This window comes from Carlito syrichta, unplaced genomic scaffold, assembly GCF_000164805.1.
Source record: "Carlito syrichta isolate Samal-C Ts95f unplaced genomic scaffold, Tarsius_syrichta-2.0.1 Scaffold117309, whole genome shotgun sequence".
NCBI lineage: Eukaryota > Metazoa > Chordata > Mammalia > Primates > Tarsiidae > Carlito > Carlito syrichta.
The window spans coordinates 204,584-216,817 of record NW_007061405.1 but is presented as its reverse complement, the minus strand read 5'-3'; the positions used below and the strand labels follow the sequence as shown (position 1 = coordinate 216,817).

The 12,234-nt window shown below is 39.0% G+C and overlaps 1 protein-coding gene and 1 pseudogene across 2 annotated transcripts in view; both read right to left on the bottom strand.

The window, feature by feature from the left end:
* Positions 1–12,234, bottom strand: part of CNTN4 (contactin 4) — a 339,871-nt gene that overhangs the window by 222,693 nt on the left and 104,944 nt on the right. The window lies entirely within an intron of this gene.
* LOC110594572 lies at positions 5,647–11,725 on the bottom strand (annotated as a pseudogene). Its single transcript, XR_002481323.1, has 2 exons — positions 11,175–11,725; positions 5,647–5,745 (listed from the first exon to the last, which is right to left on the bottom strand). The product of XR_002481323.1 is annotated as a ferritin light chain pseudogene (transcript).

The window sequence follows — 12,234 nt, the reverse complement described above, 5'->3', positions numbered from 1 at the left end:
AGCCGGAATTACAGGCGCGCGCTACCATGCCCGGCTGATTTTTTTGATTTTATTGTAGAGAGGAGGTCTCGCCTGCCCAGGCGGGTCTGAAACCCACGGGCTCAGGCAATCCACTCACCTCAGCCTCCCAAAGGTGTGGGATTACAGGTTGAGCCACCAAGCCCAGCTAAAAGGGGCATTTTCTAGTCATGTATACAGTTCTTAAATATTGCTCTTGAGTATGACTTAAAATTGTACACCCCCTTATGTGTTACTTATTTTTTGCCTGTATTTTATTGGGTAAGTAGGGCATTTTTCTGGGATGTATATTTTCTTTAAGAACTTGTAGGTTATTTGGGCACGGTGGCTATGCCTGTAATTCCAGCACTTTGGGAAGCTAAGGTAGGAGGATTACTTAAGTCCGGGAGTTCCAGATCAGCCTGTGCAATAGAGTGAGACCCTGTCTCTACAAAAAAGAAAAAGAAAAAGTTATCTAGGCATGGTGGCACATGCCTTAGGAGGCTAAGGCAGGAGGATAACTGGAGCCCCAGAGTTCAAGACTGCAGTGAGCTATGATTGCACCATTGCACTCCAGCCTGGGTATCAGAGTGAGATCCTGTCTGAGGGGGAAGAAAAGAAAAAAAAAAAAAAGAACTTCTAGGTGGAAGTTAAGAAATGAAACGTGAAAGTAATTTACATACTGTTAAGACAATACGCCCAATATGAGTATATAATGAACAGGATTGAAAGGACATAATATGGAGTCAATATGCCCAATGAATAGCCATTTTAACATTGCTTATCTTTGTCATGTTTCTCTAGCAGTTCACTTTAATTTACCCTCTAATCACTAGCCAAGGACAAAACCAGTTTCTCAGAGGTAGTTAATGATTATTGTTTGACAATCCCTTCCCCAGATTGTTTTGTGCTAATTAGCTTTTCTATTTCAAGTATTTGTGTCCACGCATAAGATCCAAGTTAACTTAATCAGCCCTTCATGACACAGATGGACCCCATCATCATGGGAGCCATCATGTAACTGGTCACCCATCTGCCCGCTGTCCAACACCTGATGCCAGTACCTTTGTGTACTTGCCCTCCGTGATGAAGTGGAGCAGACCACCACCCAATCACCTTGATGCACTTCCCCCATCAAGGGGAAAATATAAAAGAATTCAATTCCAAGCGGCTAGTCGCCATTGCTTTGTTAAACTCTGGTGTGTCCACGTGGCCCTTTGAGCTATGGTCACCTGTTTCTTAGCTCTGGCCCCTTCCTCTACCTTGGGGAAGTGAATCTCCTCTCTCTAATTTACTTTCTAAATAGACTATATTTTCCAATCTCACTTCGATGTGATTCTTTGCATCTTTCACAAGGCACTGGATTGTACACACCCATCGGGCCTGACCTAACATTTGTGGAGGCCTTCCTGGGATTTTTAACCTAACAAGGATATAAAACTCATATGAAGTTTAAAGGTAAGTGAAAGGCTTCAGCAAAATCTTGTCCTTGGGTTTGATTGCTTCAGGACATGCTCCCAGAGTCTCAGGGTGCAGATTCTGACTCTGTACCTCTCCTGAACTGTATCAGTGAAAAAGTTTGAGAAATATTACCTAGATCTAGAGTCAGTAAACTTTGCATCCTCTAAGGGAAGAAGTAATACCCTGCAACACATCTTTGTTAGCATGTTCAGACTCTTGAACGGAGACTGAAAAGTGACAGCACATAGAACAGGCTTAGCTTGACAAGCATATGTGACTTTTATAGTTTACTCATGCTTTAAAAACAGTGAAACTCCAAAGGAAATGAAATCAGGATGCCAAAGAGAGATCTGCACTCCCATGCTCATTACAGCACTATTCACAACAGCTTAGATAAGGAATCAACTTAAGTGTCTATCGGCAGATGAATAGATGAAGAAAATGTGGTATTTATGTACAATGGAATAGTATCCAGCCATAAAGAATAACATCCTGTCATTTGCAACAACATAGATGAACTGAGAAGACATCATGCTAAGTGACATAGGCCAGACACAGAAAGACAAACATTGCATGATACTTACATGTGGAATAAAAAAAAAGTTAAGCTCATAGAAACAGTTGAACTCAGAGACAGAGAGTAGGATGGTTGTTACCAGGGACTGGTAATCAGGGAGGTTGGGGAAGTGTTGGTCAAAGAATACAAAACACCAGTTAACAGAAATAAGTTCAAGAGATTTACTGTTCAGCATGGTGACCATAGTTGCTAGCACTGTATTTTATTCTTGAAAATTGATGAAAGTAGATTTTAAATGTTTTCACCACAAAAAATGATAAGTATATGAGGTAATGGATAAGTTAATTAGCTTGATGTAGCCACTCTACAATTTTATTTGTCAATTAGAAAATAATGAAAAAAATTGAAAATCAAATAAGCATCTTGACATTAGGCTTTTGTTGAAACTTAAACATAGTTCTCAAATATCAGTCCTTAAGAGTAATCTGGCCAGTGCAGCAAATGTACACTATAACAAATGGTTCTTAAATTTAATTTTTTGGGGGGGGGGATTGTCTAGCTTTATTGCCTAGGCTGGAGTGTGGTGGTGCAATCATAGCTCACTGCAGCCTCAAAGTCCTGTGATTATTACTCTTGCCCCAGCATTCCAATAGTTGGGACTACAAGCGTATGCCACCATATGAAACTATTTTTTTCCCTCTCCTCTCCTCTCTTTATTTTTCTTCTCTTATTTTCTTTTCTGTTTTGTAGAGACAGTTCTTGCTATGTTGCTCAGGCTGGTCTTGAATTCCTGGCCTCAGGTGATCCTCCCACCTCAGCTGCTGTTACTCAGATTTGAGTAAGCTTCAGAATTACTGGAAGGCTTGCCACAGCACAAATAGCTGAGTCTCACTCTCAGTGTTTCTCAGTCAGGATGTGGGGGATGAGGGCAAGAATTTGCATTTCTAGCAAGTTTCCAGGTGATGCTGGTCTGGCTATTACACTTTGAGAGACACTGTTTTACAAGATTTGAATATGTAAGACTCTTATTTCATCATGGAAATAATCAGCAGAGCTGAATAGCAGCTTTGCATTGAGGAGTGGGCATTTCATCTCCAGTTAGCCACAGCCTTTAGCACTTCTTACTGCGTATACCAGTCCCATATACCAGTCTGCATATACCAGTCTGTAGACAATATAGTTTGTGATAGCTGCTTTAGGATGCAGACACAAAGATAAATAAACAGAACTGGCCCTTAGTTGCATACTTCTGTTGGCATGAAAATGGTGGAGAATACAAGTATAAGCAAATCTGAGCATCTTGATGGAATAAAAGTGGAGTTGGTACTGAAACAATCCAGAATCATTAGAGTTTTTCCTGGTTGAAAAAACAGTGGCCCAGTCTGCTCAGTGTGGTCAAATCAACAAAGCCACAGATAGCAGAGTGATGCAGCTTCTGTGGACTATGGTCAAATGGAACATTGTTCATGGAGGATAAAGAATGTTTCTTTCAGTTATTTGTTAATAATTTGGTATTTTAAGAAATCAAAAGTATCATCGTATTTTATAAAGAGTTTAAATACACAAAGTTCATTTAAAAAGTATTAATCTCATAAGGCATGGGTACACTTTGACAGTCAAGTGTAAAATACTTCAAATAATGTGGACATTGCCTAACAGTTAGAGAGAGACCTATCAAAACTTAATGTCCAGTGCCAGAAAGAATACTACTTTTTCTCAGGCGGTAGGAGAATAGAAGAAAATCAGATGATAAAACTCTTCCAGCTCAACACCCTTTATATAATCCCTCTGCCAGATCACTGACTTTCTCAGGAAGGAGTGAGGTTCTCGTTGCTGGGGAAAGGGTATTTGCAGTTAGCACCTAAGTCTTTTGGAATTGAATTCCCTGAGGTTTTTGTCTCATTATTACCAATTATTGGCTTAGGAACATCCTACTATTTTGTTAGTGTCATGCTCAGTGCCACTGCAGGCCAACCCACACACCACTGCTAGATTAATCTTAGTAAAGGGCAGCTTTGAGTCACGTTCTTTCTTTCTACACAAATCCTCCATGAGCCCCACTGCCTCCTGGATTAAGCAAAATGTATCAAGCTCATATTCAAATTATTCTATAACAGGACAACAAGTTACCTAGTTTTAACATTCTACTCTCTGTTCTATGTAAATTTATACTCTGAGGGAGTGTTCATCAAGATAGGTGCTCCAAAACTTTAGGAGGGGGAGAAGTAGGGGTATCTTTGACTAATGGGATCAGACAATACATAGTACTGGGGGTCCCTTCTAGATGCAAGGATAAGGCACAGTGGGAGGGCTCTGCCCATCCATGTAGGCTTTAGGCAGAGAGCTCTTCTAAATATCAGAAGTATCCTGGAGCAACAGTATCATTACTGAACTCCAGGACAAGAGAGTTAGTGAGAAAATAGTCACCTGAAAATAAGGGTATGATATTTTCATGGGACCATGGATGGTGAATCAAATGCATTGAAGTCAGAAGAGGGTTAACAAATCTGAATTATCAAAATCCATATGTTTTAAATCAGAATGCTTAAGCCCTTTTTCTTAAAAATCCTTATCTTTCCATTTTTCCTGACTCTGATGCTTTTCTGCCGAGTTTACTAAGTGGCAGAAAGAAAAGATGACTGATTACCCAAAAGTGAGAAGAGTTCTATGAAAGCAGAGAGGAAAGAACGCAGGGGTGAAGTTAGTCCATTAAACATGACTTAGGCTAAACAGCGTATATTGATGAATTACTTGAGTTACCAGATGACATCAGTGTGACCTGGTCAGATGGCAGTACTCAAATGTGGCAGTAACCCTTGGACTCAGTAAGGTATCTTCATGCACAAAGAAAGTTAAACTGGACCCAGTGAGCCAAATGTTTCGATATACCTTAAGTAAGTTCCCATTTTATACATCAGCAAAACCACAACTCATATAATTTTTTATATTTTCAACACACTCTGATATCCATTACCTCATTTAATGCCTGTGACAAATTTTTTGAAACAAATAGAACACAGATTTTTTCCATTGGAGAGACAGGGAAAGTGAGACATAGGAAAGTTGCATGGGCTATTCCAAGACCAGAAAGTAGAATTAGATTTGGGATTAGGACAGATACCTTTTGAAGCAATGGCAAAGATTTCCATTCCTATGCTAGAAACCATTGCAACTGCAACATTCAGCTTAACTTAGTAAGTGATGTGGTGGTTCAGGGGTAGTTATCATGACAGATGTGCCAGATCCATGGCAGAAGTGGTTTGTGGTAGGAATCAGAACAATCTTGTTTGCTTTTGTATGCCATAGTACTTGACCCCATAATTGCATTCAGGAGATATTCAGAAATTCAGGGAACGAGGTGATCAGTTAAATTCTGAAATATGTATGTGTCACTTGTATCATCAGCATTTAAATATATTTCCTAGGAAAAGGCTGCAAAAATCATTAAATAGAAATTTTGCTTTTTGTTGCAGCATAATCAAAACCTGCCTTATTAGTTTAAGCTAAGTAATTTCTGGAAAGAAAGAGAAAAAAAGAGAATTCAATATGGAAACTAAACTGGATTCTCAGGAATAATGAGCAAATTTGAATGGTGGAAAATGTCAATTAAACTATAATTATTTACATTTTTAAAAGGCTTCAAGCAGTAATATGACAAACTGAGCAAGCTTTCAAGTAACGTAATCAACTCCCAAACACAAGTCACCGATACACAGCCTTTTCACCAGATTATTAAACAATTCTACATCCTTTTTAATTAAAGAAGCAATCTAAATTCAGACAATTGGCATTTAAATTCTGAGCATAGATTAGTCTTTGAACAAATTTGCTTAGAAAGTATTAATTTTTTGTTATAACCCAAGATGCTTTTTCCCTCTTCTCATCCCTGCATCTTGCTAATGTTTCAGTGAAACCAGTAGCAAAAGCATTTGGCTTGGTGGTCTATGAAGAAAATGTCTGTCCTTTCCAAAATGAAGATTTTTTTTCATTTATTTGACCCATTAAAAATAAAAGAGTCATTGATTGCAATGGTCACTTTCTGCCTTGAGATGCAGTGGACAGGACCAGATGAAAAATTAATCAACCCTGAGTTTGGCTTTGTCATCTAGTTTGCCATGAAAGGTACTTTTCTTCTTCTTAGCAATGCTTCTTCAATCGGTTCTTATGGCATTCAATCATTTCTACAAGGCCAACCATAGGGATGGGGGTGAGTCATGTGATGACAGATCAGTCTTATCACCTCATCTCCCAATGCACAGTGATCGGTCCAGTAAGAATCTCAAGTTAGCCAATCAGAGATTTAAAAAATTCAAACTGAGCAAAAAGAACACTTTCTTCTGGTTTCCAGACTCAAAAATTTGGAACACAGAATGCCCCATGCCCATATCTAATGTACTATTGATAAGCTGGTCTGAGGGGATGAAGCTGAGTCAGAGCTGACAAGAAGAGGAAGCAAGTGCAGATAACAGTTGAATTCCTCAAGAAAATCTACTCAGAGGAAACATTCTTGCCCTTCATGTAATATAGTTTTTAAAATATCAATAAATTTGTTCATTAAAACAATTTTCCAGTGTATACTGAGATTTCTTGTCCCTTGCCATAAAAAGTATCTTGACCAATATAAACCCTTGTCATTTCTTTTTCCACTTAGAGGCTTATCACACCCTCCTTCCACCATTTAGTAATGGCCTCTCCCTACCATGGTTCCTATGTCTTCTCAGAATGCCCTTTGAAAAATACTTGTATACTAATTTCTCATTCACACACTACCACATAAAATTGTTCTTTCTAACAGTTGGCTCTTAGACATGGTGGATTCTTACCAATGACTCTTGTAACTCTTTTAAGGTAATAAAACAATTGACTTGCAAGAAACATTTCAGGAGAAAAATGACATCTGATGTTCATAGCTCTTTATGTAACATGTAGGAAAGACTACGTTTTTTTCTATTTTAAAATATGTATCTTTTATATCTGTTTTAGGTATTTCCTATAACTAGTCAAGCATCTACCCTAAAATTTGGAGTTAGACATCTCTGATCCTGAAACTTTGCTTCGTCTCTACTGTGTGAGCATGGCAAGTTACTTAACTAAGACTCAATTTACTCAACTGAAAAGTACAAATAATAATACTTAGCACTCCACAGGGTAGTTGAGATGATCAAGTTCAAAACTCTAAGCAAGGCACTAATTATAGTTAGTACAGTGTCCACTCATTAAATGTTAGTCAATGCTTATTATTATTATCATTATTATCAATAAGGCAAAGAAGGTGAATAGACTCATTTGATAAATTATATATTCATTTAAATGTATTCTAAAGATCCATTCTAAATCATTGACTTATATTAACAGACCAGGTCAGAATGTATAATTAATAGAGCTACACTGATATCTTATTTTAGATAGTACTTTATTTTCATTTATGTTAGTTCATTTGATTCATCTCTAGGAGGTAATATTATGTACTTTCCAGAAATTAAAATGAGGAACAGAGAGAAAAAGTGACTCATTAAAACATAACATTAAACAAAGCCAGGACAGATAATTAAATCTTCTGATCATTTATATAGAGTTTGTATGCTTATTAATGCTAACAAATTGAAATATCAAAAATCTTATGCCGGGAGCCACAATCACTAGTAAAAGTAAGGTAAAAGGGACCTGAAAACAGGAAAAACGCTGGCTTGCAGCAAGGTTCCAGTAAAATGTAGCCATGACGGAGGCAAAGCCCCATGGGCCCTGTTGATGGACCTTCCCTAACTTTGAAGGATTGCATGCATAGGCTTGAGAATATTCCCTCTTTAGTTGAGATAATAGATGCGCAAGTGGATGATGGCATTTGACAACAAAAATTATACATAGGCATAATGGAGGTGAGATTGCAGCAAAAAGGGTGCCCCTTAGAATGTGCAAGGATGTGGAATTAGCAGTAAACCCATGTATAGAAATGTAAAAAAGTCTCAACAGCAAAAATTTTCCCCCTGAAGGGACAAGGGAATGCAAATTTTGAAGCCATTAGCTAAAAAGAAAAAACAAGTACTTCCTCATATCCTTTATAAGTAACAACATTGACAGTTGTGATTGATGAGGAAGTGGGAAATTGAGACAGAGTATCTCCAAAAACAGGTGCTTTCGGGTAAAACAAGTCACAGCCTTTTGATTTAAGAAATATTATAGTTTAATTAGAAAGAGGGTTAAAATTAAAGTAAGGATTAGATAAATAGCAGTTTTAATTAAAAGATAATTGTTTATTATAGATGTAGGTATTAGTTAAATAGAAAGAATAGGAAATAATTAAGTTTTAAGGTAAACTTAAAATTATATGCACTTAATGTAGTTTTAAAATTAAATACATTTAGGATTAGAAGTAAGATTAATTTCATATATAAGTGTAGATTTAGACATAAGTTTTGTTTAGAAATATAAAATGTAAAATGGGTAGAATTAAGAAAATAGATAGAACAGCGAAGGGAAGAGATTCAGTTGGCCTAGAGGTCACAGGATGTGGCTGATAAATTGGCAGCTGGTATTTTGTTACATCACCGGTAACAGGACGGAACAAAATGAAACTTGTAAAGGTCAACTTCCCCATGAACAAAAGAAAAAACATGATGTAAACATTTGATGTGTAACATGGGATACATTTTGTGGGTAGGGGGTCAGTAAAAAACCTATATAAGCTTGTAAGAATTGAATAAAAATTGGCAGTCTTGAACTCTCCCCAGGAAGAAGGATCCTGTCGTGTTCGTCTTTTCTTTTTAGCCACTTCCCGATTCCCCCTCTCAAGTCCTGACTCTCTCCTGGAGCTGGACTCCAGTAATCTTAATTTAAAATGAATCAGCTCTCTCACTTTCTAGAAACTAAAATCTGGGAAAAACTTGGGATACAATGATGAATTGAGGTGTGGCAGATAATAAACAAATGCTATAACTGGGAAACTTAGTAGTAAATTTATACTTAGCGCTCAAGTATTAAAGTGTATAGCTGGAATGCATCCTAGGAAAAAAATCTGTCCAATTCTTCTTTGTCAGAAGCAGGGAAAGGTGCCTAGAGAAGCATTGCTTTCTTATTTGATTATGTCTTCTTTATAGTTTTAGTTAGTAAGTGAACAGGGCAGTACTAAAAACCATTACCCTAGATTTTTAACTACCGATCTTTTCTTATGTAGTGTAGTGGAAAGGGCAGTAGATGAGGCTTTATCTTCCTTCTAACTCTATAATCTTGGCCAAATCACTAAATTTCTTTAGGTCTCAATTTTCTCACATGTAAAGAAGGAATAACCACCCCTTACCTTAGAGACTCGGTGATCAAATAAGACCATATATATTAAAACACTTTATAAACAATAAAACACCAAATGAAGGTGAAAAATCATTATTGGACAGGAATTGCAGATAGATTTTGACTTGACTATGGAGCTCTGCCTAAGTGGTATTGGCTATCCAGAATGCTGTGTTGGGGTTTTGAGAATTCCTGGGACTCAGAGGAAAAAAGAAGTTTTAATTGGTCTGTGATCATTGCCATGGAAGCAGGAGAGGGTATTAGAGACACATGTGGCAAATATTTAGGGCACTCTCTCTGCATAAGGGAGTAGTGGCTATGACAGAGAGCTCTGAAGAGCCATATGATCAGAGGCACGGTGTTTCGCTGCTCTACTTCTACAAAATGTAAAAGTCCGTAAAATGAGTATCACTTTACCAAATGCAGTATGTTATCATGAAGACTAAATTAAATAGTGTGTGCAAAAGAGCTCAGGAAACTGCAAAGTAGCATCTAGTAACATTATTATGGCATAAAATATTACATTTACAATTGGTTCTTGCCCATAGAAAATATTTCCTTTATGTGGATGAAACTAAAAGTTAATTATCCCTCTGTAATAGTGACAAAACAATACAAAACTGATGTTCTTAACTGAATGCTAGCAAGAATATATTTTACCTATCCTCGGTTTCTAGGTTTTTGTCTGTCACTTTAAATTGGCTAACTGTTTGACAGATGTTCAATAATTGACACAGCTTATCTTCCTCTCTCAGGCTCCTTTCCTACTCAATTGCTAGCATTTCTAGTTGTTATAGTAACTGTAAACATTAATGATTATTCCTACATGCCAAGGGGATTGAAACACATTTTTAAGTTAAAAGTTCCCTCAGGGGAAACAGTATCCATTTCTGGTAAAATGGAAAATATTATATGATTTAAATTCCCTAGATACTGTATTTACTACTGCTAAATACACAAATCTACTTCTATAGTTTTGCATTGGCAATGATTTTTTTCTTCCATCTGACAAACAAAACGAGTTGGAGGAAATTCAGAAACTCAAGTTTTCCCCAGTGTAAGGAAGGAAGAATTCATCTAGACAAATTCTGAATAAGGAACCCAAGGGGGAGTTTTGGAAGCAATCTCTCACAGTCACACAGTACGGAACAGGCACAGAACGTTACTTCCCATGACCTGGTACAAGTTAAGGTCCCTCCAGTTAAAACCTAAGCAGTCTCAAGAGTAAAATTGGGAGGATGATATCTATACTAACCATGTGTTTCACCTTAAATGTAAAAAAATATGTAATGGGATCATTATTGTCATTTGTTAGAAAGAAAACAGTAGTCTATTCCTTGGAAGAAACTGAAAATAAGTTGAAAGGCAATAGTAGCACAAGTATTTCAAGCTCATGGCCCATGGGCCAGATCTGGAAAATAGCTGTGTTCTGTTTCCCATGCTACTGTGTAACATTTTAAAAAGTGATGGCTAACATTCAAAAACTGAAAGATTTCACATCAAAATCCACATTTATAGCTTCTCATAAGAAACCATAAGATCAGGCAGTACTGAGTCTCTTATTTCTTCAAGGAAATAATTGACCTGAAATGAGCAGTGGCTGGCTTGTATAAAGGGGGCATGTGGATCCCCACCTGACACACATTGTCTTATTCAGTTACACTCTAACCTGCCTGGCCGTAGGAGACAACAGAGTTTGTGAATTCTGGCTGAACTTCTTCTTTCTTTCCCTCCCTCCCTCCCTCCCTTCCTCCCTTCCTCCCTTCCTCCCTTCCTCCCTTCCTCCCTTCCTCCCTTCCTGTTGCTGCAAGAGCTTTATTTTCATTTGGTCTGAGGCTTGGGAGAGTGCTCCAGGGCGGTTAAAAAGCTGCCTAGTGGCTGGAGGGGGAGGCTCAGGCAGAAGAAGCCCTGATACTTGAGCCCCCCGCTCCCTGCCCCAGTCGTGCTTGAGGGTGAGCCTTTTGAAGAGGTACTCGCTCAGCCTAGCCTCCAGCCCGGCCAGCCTGTGAAGGTTGGTCAGGTGGTCACCAATCTTCTTGATGAGTTTCACTTCCTCATCTAGGAAGTGGTTCTCCAGGAAGTCACAGAGATGGGGGTCTGTACGGGCAGATCCCAGGGTATGAAAGTCCAAAAGGGCTTGGTTCAGGTTCTTCTCCAAGGTCATGGCGGCTTCCATGGCGTCCAGGGTTTTACCCCACACATCTTGAGAGGGCTTCTGGATATTCTGGAAGAGGGGGCGGTCGCCACGCTCGTTTTGCGTCTTCATGAGACGCTGGGCGCCCTTGCGCTTTATCACTGCCAGTTCGTGCAAGAAGTGGCCCACGCCTTCCAGAGCCACGTAGTTTTGCGGTACATAGAGAAGTCTAGAGAGAGGTAGGTGTAGGAGGCCGCCAGATGCAAGTTGAGCATGTGGTTGACGACTGCCTCCACCTCCGTGGAATAATTCTGGGAAACCTGGGAGCTCATGGTCGGTTGGCAAGAAGGAGCCAACCGCAAAAACGATGTTCCTTGGTCCCAGAAACAGGAAGTGACTGAGAAAGTGGTCTCGGAGGTTGCAAGTGGAGAGGAGATCGGAGGGCAGTGGGAGGCTGGAAGAGAAGGAATCACCGGGTCTGTTCTGTCCAAACACTGTTGAAGCAAGAGACAGGTCCGCAGGACTGCAAATGCGCTGCTTGAACCCCTTTCATACATGACAGGGATTCAGAAAGCAAATCATCCTGACTTCCATCAGCCCCAACTACTTGCAACCCTGGATCTTCTTCTATAAAGTAGAGGGCAGCTAATGTCTGGGTAACCTTCAGTGGGCAACAAACCCTGGATAAGTTATTTGTGTTCCCATTGGTGCCTACCTGATTCCTGAATTAGGAAACCAGAGAAAGACACCAATGTGAATGTCTGTTTTTTTCGAGTGGGAGTCTCACTCTCTCGCCCAGGCTGGAGTGCAGGGGCATGCTCATGTCACCCACAGCCTCTCC